The following is a 12,599-nucleotide window of genomic DNA, read 5'->3' as shown; positions in this document are numbered from 1 at the left end:
CGGAAGCTAAAAGGACCCAGCAACAGGATGCCCAGAAATGTACCGCAACACTGCACCTGCAAAAAAAGAAAAAAAAATGTCTAAGTACATGTACGCAGCTCACAGCAGTGATCTGTGGACAGTACTGTGGACATTACCTCAGGAACACTCTTGCACTGCCACGGAAGCTAAAAGGACCCAGCAACAGGATGCCCAGAAATGTACCGCAACACTGCACCTGCAAAAAAAGAAAAAAAAATGTCTAAGTACATGTACGCAGCTCACAGCAGTGATCTGTGGACAGTACTGTGGACATTACCTCAGGAACACTCTTGCACTGCCACGGAAGCTAAAAGGACCCAGCAACAGGATGCCCAGAAATGTACCGCAACACTGCACCTGCAAAAAAAGAAAAAAAAATGTCTAAGTACATGTACGCAGCTCACAGCAGTGATCTGTGGACAGTACTGTGGACATTACCTCTTCCCTGGAGCACTGGACTGGAGGACAGCAGAAGTTGAAGTCAGGAGCCGGCAGGAAGTGTGTAGAATGTGCTGGATCCTTTTATAAGTTTTGTGATGAGGAAAAAAAAAAATTTGCGCATGCTCTGTTTAACAAACCGGATGCGGTCACCGCATCCGGTTTAAACCGCATTGCGCCGGATCCGGCATGCATAGACACCCATTGTATACAATGCCGTATTGCGCCGGATCCGGCAGAATGCGGTTTTTTTTTAAGGGGACAAAAAACGTTACATGATACGTTCTATCCGGCCGCCGCATTCAATTATTTTGCCGCATCCGGAAAAAAACGGATGCAACGCAAAGCCATCAGGTACAATCCGGCAACAATGCAAGTCTATGGGGGATAAACGGATGCGGTACCGGATCCGTTTTACCCGTTTTTTTCCGGATTGAACCTGATGGCAAAAAACTGATGTGTGAAAGTAGCCTTACCCGGGATGAGTACCGCACCTCTGGTGAGATGCAGTACCCTGTATCGACTGAAGCCTCAGGGGCGCCACATATTTACATATTTTTATTTTTTAATTTTTTTTCTTTGATGACCAGACAAGGTAAAGCTGATGGTTGTGGCTCACAGTTGTCTGCTTTATCCATGCTGGTCATCAAAAATAGGTTGGAGTCCACATCATTTTTTTTAATATTTATTGTTTACACCAGCGGACAGGCAACTTTCGCATGCAATAACGCTTGTTGATTGACTGCGCTGCAGCCTTTCAACAAACTTTATTAACATATGAACATTAGCAGAACTCAGACACGGACTTTTTTTTTTAGTCTGTGTTCGAGTACGAAACCTGGACACTCTGTGATCGGTTCAAACCCCGAATTTTACAGTTCAGGTTCGCTCATCCCTAGCTCTGAGCATGGCATCTTTGTGAGAGCAGAGCTACTGACCTAACTGATTGAGGATGTCAACGTTACAGCCAATATCAGACACCGGGAGCAGCTGTAGAGACAGCACTGGCCCACAGGATAAGGAGGACTACATTTTTCTGAAATGGAACAATCCCTTTAAGCCATGAGATGTAAGTGTGATGCCCTGGACTAGCCAGGTAGTCACAGACAGGCCCTTGCACAAACACCCGTCCCCTAACAAGGTAACAGCAGCCAACCTAAAAACCCTGAGTCACCCCTCTCAGGTCTTGACGTTCACACCAGGGGGCGGAGCCAGGCGGTTGGCCATGCTCACCGAGGAGTTCGGATAGCCTGAGGCGGGAAAAACACAACAGATCTGTTAGGGAGGAGAGTGGAGTAGTTGGAAAGGAGTAAACGTCTGTCAGGGATCTGGGTCGTAGCCCGGATACCCTGTGGCCAGGATGCAGACGGTGGTTGCCGCCTGCAGGAGCCGGGAAGACGGCTGGTGGAACCGTAAGGGAGCAGGACAGGGTAGTGGCCCGCCGGTACCGAACCGGGGAACCAACTGGAAACCGGAGCACCAAGAGGGGTACTCAGACCCAGAACGAGGCCCAGAAGCCACTGGACCGAGTCGAATTCACTGATTGGGGTCTGGACTTTAGGTCCTTTCCCACCCAAGTCCCGACTGAAGACAAGAGCCCAACGAGGGGGATAGAAAGCCACCGCTCAGGCAGAGAGATCCCACGGGCCAGCGTCTGCGGGCAAATGGGCTCTCCTGACACACACAAAGCCGGAGAGTGGACTACCGTCGCTGAGGCATAGGCAGTCAAAATCTACAAAACGAGGTGCAGGAGAAAGGCAGGAACCACCGAACCGGGTGGGGGACCAGACGCAGCCGGCTGCGGGCACAGACCACCATCTTTTTGGTTGACCAGAGACTCCGGTGTATCTGTCATAGTGAGTACAACAGTGTCCTCGGGCCGCACACCGCACCGCACTAACATGCCTGCACCTCGCAACCACCGGGCCCCGGGACCATAACCCCCTGCCCACGGAGGGGTCAACACCAGGCTGCACAACACCGTCCCCGGGAGCCTAGTTAATAGCAGCAGTGGTGTTCACACTCACCACAACCCGTGGGTGGCGTCACGAACTTAAATCCCTAAACACCACGGCCCCGGCCGTGAACCTCCCCACCGAAACCCCTCACGTAGCGATAGCCTCCCTTCAGAGCGACGTGACCCCCGGGTCCGGAGGCGTTTGAGCCACCCACCAAACGAGCCCGGACCCGAGCGGCTCGGCTGCAGCCAAGCGCGGGGAGGTACACATTGACTCTTCTGGCGTCACGAACAGGATTGAACCCATTCACTTACCGGTGGAAGTGCGCCTTGAAGTAGAAGTCAGCGGTGACTCGTTGAAAAATTCGAGAATCCGCCATCTTTGGGCGCGAAGTTTCCCGCCGAAGTCGTCTTACCCGCGAAAAGAGCGGGAGAGTGAAGCCCCGCCCCCTGGGAACAGAGCAGTGCAGGAAAGCGTGCGGCTGAAAAGTATAGCTGAACAGAAAGAGCGCCGAGTGCCACGAAAAGACCAAGGGGGAGCGGAGAGAAGATGTCCGCACCTAACGTGGATGGCGGAGGGTAGCCAGCCGCTGGAGCGGCGGCACCCGATGATGGGAACGTGGCGGCCCTCGCTCCGCTCGCACGAGCGTGGGAGGCTGCGGGTCCGGCGGTCACTCAGGTAATGCCGATCTCCTTGCCCTACGTGCCTGGTGCTGCCTGGCTACCCCAGTACGATGGGAAGCCTGATTCGTTGCAGGTGTTCCGGAAAAAGATATGCACAATCCTTGATTTGTATGCCATGACTGGCAGACAGCGTGCGACGGTAGTGCTTGGGCAGCTGACCGGCGCGACCGAGCAGGAGGTGGAGACCTGGGCAGACGCGGACCGGGCCTCGGTGACCACTATCTTTGAGAAACTCCAGACTGCCTTTGAAATCCGCACTGAGGCAGAGTTGCGGATGCAGTTCTACCAATGTCGGCAGCGACCTGTGGATAGTATAAGAGACTATGCCTTGCGCCTGCAGACGGCCCTCCGTACGCTGAAGCGGGTGGACACCATCAACGAGGCCGACAGCAACAAGATGCTAGTGGAGCAGTTCCTGCAGGGACTGGGGTCTGCTGAAGATCACAAACAGCTGCGGTTGTGGACTTTAGTACTGCAAAGTCTAGGTCGGCATGCTCCAAAGGAGCGGGCCATCAAGGCCTTACAAGCACCAAATACCGGGGCTCTTGATGCAACCCCTTGGCCGGTCGACAAAGCTTCCGTCTCAGTGGCGCCCCCGCTGCTGGCCCTGCCGGCCCCTGCTGCAGCCACCGAAGCGATGGAAGAGTTGACCTCGCAAGTCCGGTGCTTGAATGACGACATCGTCCAGATCCTCGCCGCCCTCCAGTTACCAACGAGAGTCAAGCCCCTGGAGAAGATCCAGCTCGCCGACAGCCCGGAGGACGTCCCCTGGATGCAGTGCAGGAAAAACAACGACCCACGGTACGGCCTGCCTGTCTGCTACAAGTGTATCAAGACCGGCCATTACGCTAGACGGTGCCCGTTAAAGGAGCAACCCCTGAGGCCAAGGGCCAATCCTCAGAGTCGACACTCATGGCCCAGCTGATTAGCGGGATCGGTACGTTTGGAGGCCGCCCCATCATCTCCTTGGCGGTGGATGGTGTCCCGACCATGGCCCTACTTGACACTGGATCACGGGTAACGACTATGCCCTATGCGTTATACCAGCGATATTGGGCTGATAGTGAACTTGCCCCTCCCGACGATAGCCTGACTATTATTGCGGCCAATGAGCTCCCTATGACCCAGGTGGGATTCAAGGAGGTGACCCTGACTGTGGGACGGACGGAGCTGAAACGCCAAGGGATGATTGTGGTGCTGAATGAGTCCAGTGACCATAACCCGAAAGTGGTCCTTGGGACCAACCTGATTGAGCACTGCATGGGAGAAGTGTTGAGCCTGTTGCAGCAGCTGTCTGCCACTGCAGGAGGGGGTCGGCAGAGGGAACTGCAGCGTGAGATCCGGGCCCTCCTGCAGTGACAGCAAGTGAACCTGACGGGTGGAGATATTGGTGGTGTGCGGGTGATGGACGCAACACCTCTGGTGGTGCCGCCAAGGAGCGAAATGATGATTTGGTGCAGGGCAGCGGTAGGCCCCCAGGGACGGGATTACCCGGCGATGGTGGAGCCCTCACCTTCGGAACACTGGCCCACAGTAATGGCAGCCAGGGGGGTGGTTGACGTCAAGAAGGGGAGAGTGCCCGTGAGAGTACTGAATTCCGGGGAGGAAGAGGTTAGGCTCCCCCGCTACGCCACCATAGCCAAGTTGTTCACCATAGATACCCACGCTATCCATGAAGCCGTCCCTACTGCCCCTACACCCAACCCGAGCGGTGACACTCCACCCGTGCAGCTAGAGGAGTGGTGCCGAGAGTTGCATGTCGGCACAGAGTCTACACTTGGGCACCACAAAGAAGGGGTATACAGGGTAGTGCAGGAGTACGGGCAGGTTTTCAGCAAGTACCCGCTAGACTTCGGGAGGATTAAGGGGGTTCAACACCATATCCCCATGGGCACACATCCACCCATCAAAGAAAGGTACAGGCCAATCCCACCAGCACACTATCAGTGCGCCAAAGACATGTTGAAGAACATGAAAGAGGCAGGGGTCATCCGGGATAGTTGTAGTCCCTGGGCAGCTCCATTGGTGCTGGTGAAGAAGAAGGATGGCACTATGAGAATGTGTGTGGATTACTGGAAGATAAACCAGATAACATATAAAGATGCCTACCCTCTCCCCCGCATCGAAGAGTCATTGGCTGCACTGAAGACTGCTAACTATTTCTCTTCCCTTGACCTTACTAGTGGCTACTGGCAGGTGGCGGTTGCACGAGAAGATCGCGAGAAGACCGCGTTTGCTACCCCCAAGGGACTCTGCGAGTTCAAGAGTATGCCGTTTGGGCTGTGTAATGCCCCCGGGACCTTCCAGAGGCTCATGGAGTGCTGCTTGGGGCATCTCAACTTCGAGACTGTTCTATTGTATTTGGATGACATGAATGTGTATTCCAAGATATACGAGGCCCACCTGGAGCACCTGGCAGAAGTGTTTGCGGCCCTCTCCAAGTATGGGATGAAGTTGAAGCCCTCCAAGTGCCATCTGCTGAAACCCAAGGTGCAGTACCTCGGGCATATGGTGAGCGCGGAAGGTGTAGCCCTGGATTCTGAGATATTACTGCTATCCAGAGCTAGCCGCGACCAACCACGGTGAAGGAAGCGAGGCAGTTCCTGGGCCTGGTGGGCTACTACCGCCGTTTCATCAAGGGGTACACGAAGATGGCCGCGCCTATGCAAGACCTCCTCGTGGGACAGACCAAGAATGGGAGAACTCCTGGACCCCCGTTTGTCTGGGGCGAGAAGCACGAGGAGTCGTTCCACCAGTTGAAGTCGGCTTTGACAGGGATAGAAATCCTGGCTTACCCTGACTACGGCCTCCCGTTTGTTCTTTATACTAATGTCAGCAATGTGGGCCTGGGTGCAGTCTTGTCCCAGGTCCAGGATGGGAAGGAGAAGGTGATCGCCTACACCAGCCGAAAACTCCAGCCAACAGAAAAGAACCCCGAGAACTACAGCTCCTTCAAACTCGAGTTCTTAGCCCTTGTGTGGGCGATAACCGAAAGGTTTAAGCACTACCTCGCGGTGGCGAACTTCACTGCCTACACGGATAACAATCCGTTGACACATCTGGATACGGCCAAGCTGGGCACTCTGGAGCAGCGGTGGATGGGCCGACTGTCCAATTATGATTTCACTATCAAGTACAGGGCTGTCCGCAAGAATACCAACGCGGATGCGCTGTCTCGGATGCCACACCTGCCTGACGAAGTGATGGAGGAAGACAGCCTGGAGGAGATTGAGCTACCCGCATTCCATCGGCCACGGGGTGAGAAGCCATGGGGTGGCAAGAAGCTCAAGACCAGGAGCCTGCCGTCCAGTTGGTCAAAACAATGATTGCGCAGGACTCTTCTAGGATGGATCCCGTGGCCCCCTCTGAAGTTCAGCGGCTGTGGAAGGAGAGAAACTGCCTGTACCTGTGTACCGCCCTGCGCTCGGCTGCCAGCCGAGCCGCTCGAATCCGGGCTCGTTTTGGTGGGTGGCTCGAGCGAAGTGGCTTCTGAAGGAAAGCTGGCGCTACATGTAGGGATTTTGGTGGGGAGGTTCACGGCCGAGGCCGTGGTGTTTAGGGATGTAAGTTCGTGACACCCCCCACGGGTTGTGTTGAGTGTGGACACCACCGCTGCCGTTAACTAGGCTCCCGGGGACGGTGTTGTGCAGCCTGGTGTTGACCCCTCCGTGGTCAGGGGGTGATGGTCCCGGGACCCGGTGGTTGAGAGGTGTGGGCGTGTTGGTGCAGTGCGATGCGGTGCGGTGCGCAGCCCGAGGGCACAGTTATACTCACTATGACAGATACACCGGAGTCTCTGGTAAACCAAAAAGGATGGGGGTCTGTGCCCGCAGCCGGCTGCACTTGGTCCCCCACCCGGTTCGGTGGTTCCCGCCTTTCTCCTGCACCTCTTTTTGTAGAACTTGACTGCCTAATCTTCAGCAAGGGTAGTCCGCTCCCCGGCTTAGTGGTGTGTGTCGGGAGAGCCCGTTTGCCCACAGACGCTGGCCCGTGGGATGTCTCTGCCTGAGCGGTGGCTTTCTATCCCCCTCGTTGGGCTGTTGCCGTTTCTCGGGTCTTGGGACGAGAAAGGACCTAAGGTCCAGACCTCAATCAGTGAATTCGACGTGGTTCAGTGGCTTCTGGGCCTCATTCTGGATCTGAGTATCCTTCCTGTTGGTTCCCCAGTTCGGTACCGGCGGGCCACAACCCTGTCCTGGTCCCTTACGGTTCCACCAGCCGTCTTCCCGGCTCCTGCAGGTGGCAACCACTGTCTGCCCCCTGGTCACAGGGTATCCAGGCTACGACCCAGATCCCTGACAGACGTTTACACTTTACTTCTACTCTCCTTCACCTCCAAAACTAATCGATTGTGTTTTCCCGCCTCAGGCTATCCAAACTCCTCGGTGGGCGTGGCCAACCGCCCGGCTCCACCCCCTGGTGTGAACGTCAAGACCTGAGAGGGGGCGAGGTGGATTTTTAGATTAAATTGTATGAGCCTAAATGGCTTGAATGAAGGCTTCACATATACAGCCTTTATCTAACGATCTGAAAGATTATTCGGTGTGACAGTTTTTACCTCCATATAAAATAAATAATTATCTTGTACTATATAGATATAGAAAATTTGTGGACATCTATTATATAGGACCTTATCAGACAGATATTAAAGATATACAGTCATATGAAAAAGTTTGGGCACCCCTATTAATGTTAACCTTTTTTCTTTATAACAATTTGGGTTTTTGCAACAGCTATTTCAGTTTCATATATCTAATAACTGATGGACTGAGTAATATTTCTGCATTGAATTGAGGTTTATTGTACTAACAGAAAATGTGCAATCCACATTTAAACAAAATTTGACTGGTGCAAAAGTATGGGCACCTCAACATAAAAGTGACATTAATATTTTGTAGATCCTCCTTTTGCAAAAATAACAGCCTCTAGTCCCTTCCTGTAGCTTTTAATGAGTTCCTGGATCCTGGATGAAGGTATATTTGACCATTCCTGTTTACAAAACAATTCCAGTTCAGTTAAGTTTGATGGTCGCCGAGCATGGACAGCACACTTCAAATCATCCAACAGATTTTCAATGATATTCAGGTCTGGGGACTGGGATGGCCATTCCAGAACATTGTAATTGTTCCTCTGCATGAATGCCTGAGTAGATTTGGAGCGGTGCTTTGGATCATTGTCTTGCTGAAATATCCATCCCCTGCTTAACTTCAACTTCGTCACTGATTATTGTCAAGAATCTGCTGATACTGAGTTGAATCCATGCGATCCTCAACTTTAACAAGATTCCCGGTGCCGGCATTGGCCACACAGCCCCAAAGCATGATGGAACCTCCACCAAATTTTACTGTGGGTAGCAAGTGCTTTTCTTGGAATGCCGGGTTTTTTTGCCTCCATGCATAACGCCTTTTTGTATGACCAAACAACTCAATCTTTGTTTCATCAGTCCACAGGACCTTCTTCCAAAATGTAACTGGCTTGTCCAAATGTGCTTTTGCATACCTCAGGCGACTGTTTGTGGTGTGCTTGCAGAAACGGCTTCTTTCGCATCACTCTCCCTTACAGCTTCTCCTTGTGCAAAGTGCGCTGTATTGTTGACCGATGCACATTGACACCATCTGCAGCAAGATGATGCTGTAGGTCTTTGGAGGTGGTCTGTGGATTGTCCTTGACTGTTCTGACCATTCTTCTTCTCTGCCTTTCTGATATTTTTCTTGCCTGCCACTTCTGGGCTTAACAAGAACTGTACCTGTGTTCTTCCATTTCCTTACTATGTTCCTCACAGTGGAAACTGACAGTTTAAATCTCTGAGACAACTTTTTGTACCTTCCCCTGAACAACTAAGTTGAATAATCTTTGTTTTCAGATCATTTGAGAGTTGTTTTGAGGAGCCCATGATGCCACTCTTCATAGGAGATTCAAATAGGAGAACAACTTGCAAGTGGCCACCTTAAATACCTTTTCTCATGATTGGATACACCTGCCTATGAAGTTCAAAGCTCAATGAGGCTACAAAACCAATTTAGTGCTTTAGTAAGTCAGTAAAAAGTAGTTAGGAGTGTTCAAATCAAGAAATTGATAAGGGTGCCCATACTTTTGCACTGGTCAAATTGTGTTAAAATGTGGATTGCACATTTTCTGTTAGTACAATAAACCTCATTTCAATCCAGAAATATTACTGAGTCCATCAGTTATTAGATATATGAAACTGAAATAGCTGTTGCAAAAACCCAAATTGTTATAAAGAAAAAAGGTTAACATTAATAGGGGTGCCCAAACTTTTTCATATGACTGTATATAATTTTTATTGCTGACTTTATTACAATTATCAGTGTCTCTGAGGATTGAAATCTGAATATATCATTGAAAAGTTTGTTTTCTGATATATAACCCTGTCCCAGTTCAAGCATGGATATATATACGGCAAAGCAGCTTTGAATATGATGTGCATATAGTATATATTATACCTTCCTGCTGTTCTAAATAGGGACACATACATAGCATGAAATAACCCCTTTAGAGTCTAAGTGTGGTCACATATGCATCATACTCTAAGTATAGCTGCAGGGGCGATCGAGGAAATTATGTCCCGTGCCTCTAAGTGTAGACGCACGCGCACTATGTGTAATTAGTTTCCTGGGTTCCAAGTATAGACGCAGGCGCAGTTAAGAGAAACTGTCTTCCCTGCTTTCAAGTGCGGGCGCACGCGCATAAAGTAAAAAATGTTCTCCTCCGAGTCTAAGAGGGGACGCGTGCGCGGTCAGTAATAACTCTCTCTTTAGACTCTAAGTGCGGACGCATGCGCGATTGAGCTGATTCCACACAAATGTGATCACACTGGTAGTGGAAGACCGTGATTGTTTTATACTTTATGACGCTATGATAAGAATTTATTCACTGGACAAAGTCCTAATATGGTGATTAGGTTATAATACTTGGCAATCTTTAGGGAATATAGTGTCAGATAGATCTGGCCAATATACAAGCAGCGTTGTAACAGACAGCTGAACTAACGAATCATCTTGTGGCATTTAAAGGGAGACACACTCCTCTCAATATGACAGGCTCTTTTTTCTCCTCACATTGAATGACACTGATTACTATTGGTTAATATTGCTGTCAGTATTTAGTTCAGACTATAAAAGGTCCTCAAATACAGAGTAAGTCAGTATTAGCCTCAGCCCCCTGATGACGCCAGTGTGGTGAAACATGTTGGGGAGGCTACTGCTTTATGTCTTTTAAATAGCGAACATTAGTGGTCATTCATGATAGGAATGATATAGAGATTACTCACAGACTTCGGTCTGTACAAGAAACTACTCCATAAGGAACGATTATTTATAATTATATTAATCAGAGATAGACCACAATGTTTAGTGGTTTTAATTTGTATGTCCTTATATCTTAAATAATGAATTAAAAGTTAAATTTTAAATAGATCAGTCTTTAGTTTAGGGTTTCTAGTTGCCAATGGCAAATTGTATTTTGATTGCTGTTTACCCCTACGCTGACTGATAGAACGAGTTTTTCAGTAGCTGACCTGAGAGGGGTGACTCAGGGTTTTCAGGTTGGCTGCTGTTACCTCGCTAGGGGACGGGTGTTTGTGCAAGGGCCTGTCTGTGACTACCTGGCTAGTCCAGGGCGTCACATTCCCCCTTGGTTTAATGCTGACCGTCCGCGGGCTGCCCGAAAACCATCGGTTTATTTTTCTTTGCTGTAAAAAATAAACGGGAAAAACAGGTACAAGTATACTAAACTTTTTATATTTTAAGCAGGTTTTGAAATCATCCCTTACGGGAGGCACATTCTTAAACGTTGCACATATATAAAACATTTCATTAACGGTAAACGGGACCGGGTCCTTCCGCTTACCCACCCAAGCAAACCTAAACCTTGATGCTGCCTCTAAAACTAGGTCAGCACCCCTTTTCCCCAGTCCAGGAACGGGTCAAGGTCCGGGTATTGCCCATACGGGCCGGGTAAAAAGTTCCTTACCCGGCAGTCTCTCAGAGGCCACATGTCCAGGGGACCCCTGGACCCAGAGGGTTGTCACCGGTTGCATTGGTTACGGGACCCCGTCCTCCTCTGCCGCAGGTCCTTCCTCCTGTCTGCCTCTCGGAGGCTGTGGGACCGAAAGGGTGATCTGGGACTTATTTACAAACCCAAAAGTTATTGGGTGGCCTGCAAGTTCTTGGCCATGTTCATTTTGAAACGGGACAAACGGGATTCAACAGGGTCCCAACAGGGGCTAACTACAAATGGGGTAGCCGGGAACCGCTACCTTTTATTCATGTCCTTGTTAATCAGGTGACAGTCTCGGATGATTGACACTCATTTGTACATCTATTTACACAATCAACACCTTGCACCCCTAAATGGCAGTTTCCCTGTACCTAAGCGGGGGCCTACCTAGATTAGGGCGTGTGGACCTCCGGAGTCAAAATCTACAAAACGAGGTGCAGGAGAAAGGCGGGAACCACCGAACCGGGTGGGGGACCAGACGCAGCCGGCTGCGGGCACCGACCACCATCTTTTTGGTTTACCAGAGACTCCGGTGTATCTGTCATAGTGAGTACAACAGTGCCCTCGGGCCGCACACCGCACCGCACTGCACTAACACGCCCGCACCTCGCAACCACCGGGCCCCGAGACCATCACCCCCTGCCAACAGAGGGGTCAACACCAGGCTGCACAACACTGTTCCCGGGAGCCTAGTTAACGGCAGCGGTGGTGTCCACACTCACCACAACCCGTGGGTGGCGTCACGAACTTAAATCCCTAAACACCACGGCCCCGGCCGTGAACCTCCCCACCGAAACCCCTCACGTAGCGCCAGCCTCCCTTCAGAGCGACGTGACTCCCTGGTCCGGAGGCGCTCGAGCCACCCACCAAACGAGCCCGGACCCGAGCTGCTCGGCTGCGGTACATAAGAGCATGGAATATTTCTGATAGTCATAGAACCTGGATGAATACGCACACAATAATACCACAGTACAAAGTTAATAAAAAAGGAGGTCAGTGATGCCAATTCAGAGAATCACTGCCGGCATTCCCTTATGTGGCCGAGTGGTCTTTCAGCTCCCTCATGTACCATCTATAGTTATGTCTTCACCAATTACTCATAACAATACTAATACATTGTATATTGGATTAGTTTTGTTTCCTCTACATAATAATAAATAATAATAATAATTAATAATTTTTATTTTATAGCACCATCATATTGCACACTATTTTTCATTTAGTAGAAATCAAACATATTAAAATGGCACAAAATGCAAAAACCACCCCCCAATATTACAAAACAATAAGACATCAAGATGGAGGATCCTGCTTGTAGGAGCTTAGACAAGTTGTCCTCTTCGTAGATACTTCTGATTTATCCTTCAATGTCAGAGGTCAGAGGTCGGGGTCCGGCTTCCCCTGACTCAGCTATTTGCAGCTCCAGTGGTGACCAGATTTACACAGTGCACAAAGCTAGAGCAGCACAGCACCATACACT

The sequence above is a fragment of the Anomaloglossus baeobatrachus genome, chromosome 1, assembly GCF_048569485.1.
Source record: "Anomaloglossus baeobatrachus isolate aAnoBae1 chromosome 1, aAnoBae1.hap1, whole genome shotgun sequence".
NCBI classification, from domain to species: Eukaryota; Metazoa; Chordata; class Amphibia; order Anura; family Aromobatidae; genus Anomaloglossus; species Anomaloglossus baeobatrachus.
Note: the sequence above shows the minus strand (reverse complement) of the source record.